The sequence below is a fragment of the Panthera onca genome, chromosome D1 (genome assembly GCF_046562875.1).
Source record: "Panthera onca isolate mPanOnc1 chromosome D1, mPanOnc1 haplotype 2, whole genome shotgun sequence".
In the NCBI taxonomy this organism is placed as follows: Eukaryota; Metazoa; Chordata; class Mammalia; order Carnivora; family Felidae; genus Panthera; species Panthera onca.
The window spans coordinates 23717476-23727475 of record NC_138348.1 but is presented as its reverse complement, the minus strand read 5'-3'; the positions used below and the strand labels follow the sequence as shown (position 1 = coordinate 23727475).

The following is a 10000-nucleotide window of genomic DNA, read 5'->3' as shown; positions in this document are numbered from 1 at the left end:
CCTACCCTGTCTTTTCACTCCTCCATGTGTAATGTTGATAGACATGGTGGAAATGACTTCTCTAAACTACAGATGCCTTCAAAATAATTTTTTAATAAAATAAATTATATATAGATGGCTTAATATTTGAGACAGGTTTCATAATAGCAGATAAGTGACACAGATACCCCCTATCATGGCCACTGATGGGAATTCTAAGTGTTTGTCTTTTTTTTCCCACTAGTATCTGTCTTGTAAGCATTCTTCTAGCTCACATTTTTGATATTTATATTAAAATCAAAAAACAAGTAAAAAACAAAACAAGATGAATCTTTGAAGAAAGGAAAAACATGAATATTAAATATATTCTCTTTGGCTATCTCTTTGGAACCCACGTGGTCATTCTTTATATGTGTCTCTCCACTTCTGCTACCATTAGTCTCTAAATTCCTTGAAACAAGGAGCCATGACCAACTTTTCTCTTTCTCTTCCAGCTCCTCCTCCTTCTCTTTGTCCCAATACCCTGCATACTTTGTATCAATAATTGGTTTTAAGTAAATGTTTGTTTGTTAACTAAATAAAAAAAAAAGCTTAGTACAGGGAAGCAAGTTTCCTAGAATTAGATGTATATTTTAAATTGGAAGTTTCCTTAGATCCTATCTCAGCTAGGAAATAAAATTAGTGTTGCTTAGATTGCCTATTTTAATTGATTTGTAGTGAATACTTGGCTCAGAACATTTGGAAACACTGTAAGACTATCTCTGTTCTCAGAGGGAAAATCTTTTGAAGTTGGCGGAACTGCAGTTTTTGCTCTGAAATTCCAAACTCTCATTTTACAAGGGAAGAAATGGAGATCCACTTGGGTTAAATGAGTTGTCCAAAGTCTCCCAGCCAGTTAGGAACAGTCCTTTTATGGAAACTCAGCTCCCCTAATTACTGATATAATATCTTTTTTTTTTTTTTTTCTTATTTAGAGAGAGAGAGAACAGGGAGAAGGGTAGAGGGAAAAAGAGAGAGAATCTTAATCAGGCTCTACACTCAGTGCAGAGCTTGACATGGGGCTCTATCCAATGACCTTGGGATCATGACCTGAGCCACAATCAAGAGTTGGATGCTCAGCTGACTGAGCCACCCAGGAGGCCCTCTTATATAATATTTAAATTATAATATAACATTATTTTCCTATATTTATTAATCAAAATGGATTTATTTGAAATCTTTCTTTCTCTCTCTTTTTTTTTTTTTTTTTTTGTTAAAATCTTCTCTTGATGACAGCTTCACACTTCCATTTTGAATTCTCATAATTTAGTCCCAAAGTTATATGGAGACCAAAATTAAAAGGGATTTAATTTACCAGAAAAAAACAGTATGTACCTACAATAACATTTCTACCCTCTAAGGATGGCTACTTTATTTGGAAAAGTAGTATTGATTAAATAATTAAATTCTGAATATGGGAAAAGATGGTAACATAATATCCAGTTTCATCCTTTTCAGTGTACAGAAAATATTGGACACAGTGTGTTATAAACTACAATTTTTAAAAATCTCTTTTAGAAAACACTCCTACACGGTTATATTCTTAACTACATGGGACTTCATTAAAATGGCATGAAGATGAAAGTTTTATACCCCTTGTTTTAAATGTTTCTTTCCTAGAACAATGGATTTTTAAAAAACATTCATTGTGAATAATCACCTAACAGATATTCCAAACTTCAAACACCAGAGACCTTCTAAACCATCCACATTGCTTTGGGAGATGGAATTCAAATATCCAAGTTGGAGGGGTACCTGGGTGTTTCAGTTGGTTAAGCACTCAGTTCTTGATTTTGGCTCAAGTTATGATCTCATGGTTCCTGGACAGAGCCCCCGCTTTAAGCTCTTAGCACAGAGCTTGCCGGGGATTCTCTCTCCCTCTTTCTCTCTGCCCCTCCCCTACTCCCTTGCACATTCCTGCTTGCTCATGCTCTCCGCTCTCGCGCTCTAGCTCTCTGTCTCTCTGTCAGTCTCTCACAAATAAAAATAAACATTTAAAAGAGAAAAGTCCAAATTGGATTATGTTATCTCCTAAATTGAAATATTCTGAATGTAGATCATTATTCATTAGCACCAACAAGAAAATAAGTTTTAAAAACTTCAAATTATTTTTTCATTGCCTTCAGCATTTCTTCTTAGTCTTTTCTTTTATCTTTGTTTTTGTTGGTGTTGTTATTTTATTTTTTCTCGAGTAAAAATGAATCCAATCTTTCTATCCCCATAAGACTGACCCATGGCCATAGTTTTTGAATTTTTGGCTATTACATGTAATATATATTATATTTGTGTGTATATAACATACAGTTCGGCATTATCTACTGTATCTAACCCAATTTCATAAGTTATGAAAGCACACAAAATTTTCCACTTATCTGGGAGAAGAGTGTGATGATAAATGCATTAGCATGGCATGAAATTGCATTTCTATCCAGTCCTTCCTATCCTGACTTTTCTTCACATCCTTCAACTTCTCCATCTTAACCTCTCCTACTCACTATTTCCTAAAACTTTTTGATCCAGTCACACAGAATTTTGTTCTTATATTTTAAACCTCCATCTCTTATCCAAGTTGCCTTTAGTTCAGAAATATCCTTGTACCTCTTTGTGTATATGTGCGTGGTAAAACATGAAATCTACTCTGTTAGTATTTTTTTTAATTTTACCATGACAAAAATACATAGTATGAAATATACCTCCGTAAATATTTTAAAATGTACAATACAGTATTGCTAACTATAGACATAATATTTTATAGGAGATCTTTTTAAATATCCATTGTGTATGAATGGAACTTTAACGGCAACTGTCCTTTTCTCCTTTCCCCAGCCCATCGCAATAACTATTATACTAAATTCTTTGAATTTAACTATTTTAGATACTTCAGATAAGTGGAATCATGCAGAATTTTCCTTCTGTGACTGGCTTATTTCACTCAGCATAATGTCTTCCAGGTGCATCCATGTTGATGCATATTGTATAGTTTCATTCTTTTTTTTTTAAGTTTTTAATTCATTAGTTAACACACAGTGTTATATTAGTACCAAGTATACCATATGGTGATTAAACAGTTCCATATATCACCCAGTGCTCTTCATGATGAATGCACTCCTTAATCCCTATCACCTATTTAATCCTTCCACACCCTCCTAGTTTTCTTCTCTTTAAAGGCTAAATAATATTCCATTGTATGCATGTACTACATTTTATTTACCCATTCATCTGTTGATGGACATTAATGCAGTTTCCATGTCTTGGCTATTGCAAATAATTCTGTAATGAACATGGGAGTTCTTTTATCTCTTCAAATCCTAATTTCAATTCTTTTGGATAAATATCCAGAATTAAGGTTGCTAGATTACATGGTAGTCCTATTTTTTTTTAATTTTTTGAAAAACCTCTATTCTGTTTTCCATAATAAATGCACCATTTTGCATTCCCATCAGTTACGTGCAAGAGTTACAATATCCCCACATCTTTAACATGTGTCATTTTTTGTTTTGATTTTTATAATACTATCCTAACAGGTATAAGATGATATCTCATTCTAATTTTGATTTACATTTCTCTGATGATTAGTGACATTAAGCACTTTTTTGGTACCTCTTGGCCATTTGTATGTCTTCTTTGGAGAAATTTCCATTTAAATTCTTAGCTCATTTTTCAATCAAGTTATTGTACACATTTTTTTTTTTTGCTATTGAGTTGTATGAGTTTTTTTGTATATTTTAGAAACTCACTATTTACTAGATAGATGATTTGCAATATTTTCCCCCACCCTATAGGTTTCCTTTTAATTTGGTGATTTGTTTTTTTCTGTGCAGAAGCTTTTTAGTTTGAAGTACTCCTGCTTGTTTATTTTTGCTTTTGTTGCCTATGATTTTGGTGTCATACCAAAGAAATAATTGCTGAAGCCAACATTTTCTTCTAGGATTTGTGAAGTTTCAGTTCTTTAAATATTTAATGTGTTGTAAGTTGATTCTTATGTGTATAAGGATCCTATTTTATTCTTTTGCATGTGGATATCCAGTTTTCCCAGTACCATCTGTTGAAGAGACTAACCTTTCTCCATTGTGTATTCTTACCGTCCTTTTAGAGGTGAAATTTACCATATAGGTGTGGGTTTATTTCTTGGATCCCTTATTCTGTTCCATTGGTGTGTATATCTGTCTTTATGTCAGTATCATACTATTTTAATATTGTAGCTTTGTAATATATTTTGAGATCAGGAAGTGAGATGAATTCCACTCTGTTCTTAAGATTGTTTTGGATATTTGAGTTCTTCTGTGGTTTCCTATGAATTTTAGGATTGATTTTTCTATTTCTCTTAGAAATGCCATTGGGATTTTGATAATAATTGCATTTAAAAGAAGAATTACATTGAACCTAGATTGCTTTGGGTAGCATGGACATTTTAGCAATTTTTAAGTCTGCCAATTCAGGAACACAGGATGTCTTTCACTTTTTGGTGATTCTTTAATTTCTTTCATCAGTGTGTTATGACTTTCAGTGTACGTGTCTTTGTTACCCCCTTAATTTAAGTATATTTCTAAGTATTTTATTCTTTTTGATGCCATATTAAATGGGATTATTTTCTTAATTTCCCTTTTAGATAGTTTTTTGTTAGTGTATAGACATACAACCGGTTTTTGTATCCTGCAACTTTACTGAATGTATTAGTTTTAACGTGTGTGTGTGTGTGTGTGTGTGTGTGTGTGTGTGTGTAGTTGTAGGGTTTTCAACAGAGAAGATCATGTCATTTGCAAAAACATAGATGACTTTATTTCTTCCTTCCTGATATAAATGTCTTTTATTTATTTTCTTGCCTAATTGCTCTGGCTTGAACTTCAGTGCTATGGTGATGACAAGTGGCAAAGTGGGCATCCTATTTTTTTTTTTTTTGTCCTGATCTTATAGGATAAGCTTTCAGCTTTTCACTCTTGAGTATGTTGTTAACTATGGACTTCCTATATATAGTTCATATTATGTTGAAGTAATTTCCTTCTATCCCTGTTGAGAACTTTTAATCATGAAAGGATGTTGAATTTTGTTACTTTCTTTGCATCTGTTGAGATGATCATAGGATTTTTATCTTTTATTCTGTTAATGTGGTATATCACATTAAGTGATTTTCATGTGAAAACATCCTTTCATCCTCAGTATAAATCTCCCTTGGTGGTGGTATATGATCCTTTTACTCTGCTATTGAATTTGTCCTGCTGGTATTTTATTAAAGATTCTTGCATCTGTGCTCATCAAGAATAATGGACTGTAGTTGTCTTTTTTTATGGTGTATTCATCTGGCTTTGGTATCAGGGTAATGCGGGGCTCATAAAATGAGTTTGGAAGTGTTCCTCCCTCTTCTGTTTTAGAAGAGTTTAAAAAGGATTGGCATCAATTCTTCAATGTTTGGTAGATTTCACCAGTGAAGCCATCTGGTCCCGGGCTTTTCTTTGTTCGGAGGTTTCTGATTACAGCTTCAATCTCTTTGTTATTTACAGGCCTGTTCAAATTTTCTGTCGGTCATAATTCAGTCTTTGCAGGTTGTATCTTTCTAGAATGTATTCATTTCCTCTAGGCTGTCCAGTTTGTTGGAGTATGATTATCCATTGTAGTCTCTTACGGTCCTTTTTATTTTTGTGCTGTCATTTGTAGTTCCTCTTCTTTCACTTCTGATTTATTTATTTGAGTCTGCTTTCTCTTTACTTTGTCTAGTGAAGGTTTTGTCCATTTTGTTTATCTTTTCAGAAACCAACTTAGATTTCGTTGATTTTTCTCTCTGGTTTCACGATTCTCTATTCAGTTATTTCTGCCTTAATCTTTATTATTTCTTTCCTTCTGCTAAACTTGAACTTAGTTTGTACTCCTTTTTCTAGTTCCTTGATGTGTAAAATTGTGTTGTTTATTTGAGATATTCTTTTTTAAGGCAAGCATTTATAATAGCTATAATCATCCTTTTGCAGCTTGCCATTAGTTTTGTATTTTAATATTAATTTGTTTAATATTTATTTTCATATTCAAATTATATTTTCATCTTCATACTTCAATATATTTTTTTAAATTCCCTTTTTAGTCTCTCTGTGATCCAGTGTTTGTTTAAGAGTATGTTGTTTAATTTCTATACATTTGTGAATTTTTCAGTTTTCTACTGTTACTGACAATAGACGTGAGAAGAGTCTATTCTGCTGCTTTCGGGTAGAATGATCTGTGGAATGTTAGGTCCATTTGTCTATAGTTCTGTTTCCCTATTGATTTTCTGTGTACATGCTCTATCCATTGCTGAGAGTAGGTATTACTGTTATTATATGGCTGTCTATTTATTTCTTCAGGTCTGTCAGTGCTTGTTTTATATAATGAAGTGCTCTGATATTCAGTGCCTATATATTTATGATTTTATGTCTTTCTGGTGAATTGAACTTATTATCATTATATAGCATCCTTCTTTGTCTCCTGAGACTGTTTTTGACTTAATATCTATTTTGTATGATACAATCATAGCCACCCTTTAGGATTCCATTTGCATGGCATATCTTTTTCCATTCCTTCAGGTTTAGCCTGTGTATGCCTTTAAGTTTAAACTAAATTTCTTATAAATAGCATATAGTTGGCTCTTTTCCTTTTTTTTCCTTCAGCCACTCTATGTCTTATGATTAGAGAGCCTAATCCATTTATACTTAAAGTAGTTATTGGTAGGTAAGTATCTGTTATTGTCATTTTGTTAATCATTTTCTATCTTAAAGTTCTTTTCTTGTCTCACTGTTTTCCTTTCTAATTTGGTGATTCTTTTACCAACATGGTTTGGCCTTTTTCTTTTCTTTCTTTTTTTTTTAAATTATCCTCTTTTATGATGATAAAAACTCAAATTCGATTGCATAAAAAGTTTTACATTTACTTCTCTATCATACTTTGTTATTGATTATATCTTTTTTGTACTCATTACAATTACAATGTATTAGAATTTGTTGTACAATACATATTAAATAGTAAAATTTACAAATTTTTATATTATGTATTCATTAAAATGTTTTTATAGTTATAGTTATTCTTAACACATTTGTCTTTTCACTTTTATGCTAAAATTAAAGGTGACTTACATACTACCAATACAGTATTAGAGTATTCTGTATTTGTCTATTATTTACTCTTCCCAGTAACTTCTATACTGTTTAGGATCTTTTCATTTCAACTTGAGGAATACTACTTTGAATGTGCTATCCCATGCCTGCAAGGTTTCTGCTGAAAAATTCACTGATAGTCTTATGATGGCTCCCTTGTACCTGATGATTAGTTTTCTCTTGCTGGTTTCAAAATTCTTTCTCTTTGACGTTTAATAATTTTATTATATTGTAGCTGAGTATAAATTCCTTTTGTTAATCTTTTTAAGGGATCCTCTGGAATTCATGAATCTGGATGTCCTTTTCCCTCCCCAGATTTGAGACATTTTGGTCATTATTTTTTAATTAAGGTTTCTGCCCTGCTCTCTCTTTTCTCTTTCTGGGACTCACATATGCACATATTAATTTGCTTGATGATGTCCTGTAATTCTGTTAGGCTTTTTTCATATTTGTTATTCATTTTGCTTCTCTAACTGGACAATTTCAAATGATTTATCTTCATATTGGCTGATTTTCCCTTTTGCTTGATCAAGTATGTTGTTAAAACCCTCTGAAGAATTTTTCAGTTATATTCTTCTGGTCCACAATTTGTTTTTATTTGTTTTTGGTTGTTTGTTTGTTACACTTTCTCTTTCTTTGTTAGTATTGTCATTTTGTTCATGTATAATTTTCTGGATTTTGTTTAGTTGTTTATCTGTGTTCTCTTCTAGTTCATTAAACTTCTTTGAGACAATTATTTTGAATTATTTATCAGGGAATTTATACATCTCCATTTCTTTAGGCTCAATTCTTAGAGATTTATTTTATTTCTTTTATCATGTCATCTTTTCCTTTTCTTCATGTTTCTTGAAGCATTGCATTCATGCCTAGACATTTGAAGAAACAGTCATGCTTCCCAATCTTTAAGGACTGGCTTTGGCAGGGTAAGATCTTTCCTAATTAGCCTGTCTGGAGATGCTGAGAGTCTTTCAGACATTTTCTATGAATTTGCCTTCTCTGAATTTTTGCATATAGATTTCTAATGAGCGGATTAACAGCTTGGGTCAGTTTGGACTGACAAGGGTAAAGTGAAGTTGCTCTTCCTATTCATTTTCTTGGTTTTGTGCTTATCTAGGATACTGCATTTTCTTAACTTGATTATGGACTTTTCATAAATTTATTTTGTTTTGTATATGGCTTTTAAATAGTTATTTCTGTGGGGGTAATGATAAATGGGACTTCCTGTTCCACCATCTTACATCTCACTAATGTCACTCCTCTCTCTCTCTAATTTAGCCTATCATTTCCCTAAATTGTAACTATTTCTGTTTGAGTCTGCCTCCTGCTTAAGAGTTTGAAATACTTATTCTTCACCTATCACAATTTCTAGCCTGGCACAGAACTAAAATTTCTTTTTGGAAGAATAAACTTCTTCTTTCCAGCTGGGCTCACTATACCATTTTGCCAGTTTGCTTTTAAGTATGAAAAGGAATCCCATTGTGGACACTTATAATGAGCAGGCTCAAATTATCATAAGGCCAAGATAACAGATTTTTTACACAACCTCAGAAAGAAAACTAAATTTGTCAGAGCATCATCCTTCTCATAAGATAGATTCAGATATTGTCACTGTGTGAGTAGATATCACCACCTAGATCAGGGGCAGGGGATGCAGAGAAGCCTCCTATCTTTCGTAATAGAGTAGGAAGGAATAAGCAGGCCTTTGTAAAACAATCATGTAGAATAGACCTCTGGAAGAAGGCATCCACACTCAGCTTCAAGCCTGACTGTTACAGAAAATGGTTGGCAATTTCAGTGCAAGGTTGTAGGTGACCAACCTCTGAGCCAAATTTCCCTTGTATCCTTGGAATAACAGGGCCATAATAGCAGAAAATAATTTGTTCCCAGACTGAAAAAAAGATGTGCCATCAGAACACAATGTTTATATGCCAGTGTTCCTTAGGCATATAAATAATATCCCTGAGATGCAGAAAGTATTGTTACTTTTACTGATGGAAATTTAATCCTGTTTGATTGCCAATTCATCCCAGATTCAACCCTTCCCCCTTAGTTATCTTCATTCAGGCATAGTCAGTTGGGACATGAGCTTGAAAGTGCAATAGCAAATGGGGGAACATGAAGATAAAATCCACATGGGAAGAAGAAAACGTAGCACTTTCCCGTATCACTATCCAGACCATTGAACCATGGCATCAGCATTGTTATGCTTACTTTTGGACACTTCATTTCATAGGCAGAAGATACCATGTTGTCCACGTTCTGGTTTCCAAAGCTTCCAAACCAGATATGCTCTGATCAGTATTCTAGATTAAAATTTAGAAAATCATAACATACACTTTGGGCTCTACAAAATTTTGTTTTACTATAGACCCAAGCACTTTCCTTTTGATATGAAAATGTTGTGCTTCCATTCCTTGTAAGAGACTTCAGTGACCATGCATAATGGAAAAGGTGAGTCAGCTGGTTGCCTTTCATAAAGCAATAGCACCTCCAAGGCTTCAAAATGTTTGCTTTATAAACTACCCTCAACCTGTCACTTACAATTTCCGTTTTCATTATAAATAAGCAGCAAAATGTGCAGACTGCCTGTGTTGCAGTAAAACACAGCTGTTTCCATTTGCTTTCCCATCAGTTTCATTTTCACATCATTCTGCAGTAGAATTGAATTGAATCATTTCATCTCTGGTACAAGGAGTGTTCTGCAGTTTAGTAACCAGTCAGCCTGTAATCTTTAATTTCACTTCCTTTTGTTTCCCAATAGCCTAGAGTTTGGTTTCCTAGGACTTTGGTTTCCAACTGTGGCATTCTTAATATGGTATGTGCTGGGCTTGGATGCTAATAAACAACTGACCACACCTCGCTCCTCCACA

General features: G+C 33.3%; 1 pseudogene; it reads left to right on the top strand.

The window, feature by feature from the left end:
- The first annotated feature begins 9565 nt into the window (after positions 1-9565).
- Positions 9566-10000, top strand: part of LOC132660658 (dynein axonemal assembly factor 11-like) — a 29902-nt pseudogene continuing 29467 nt past the window's right edge.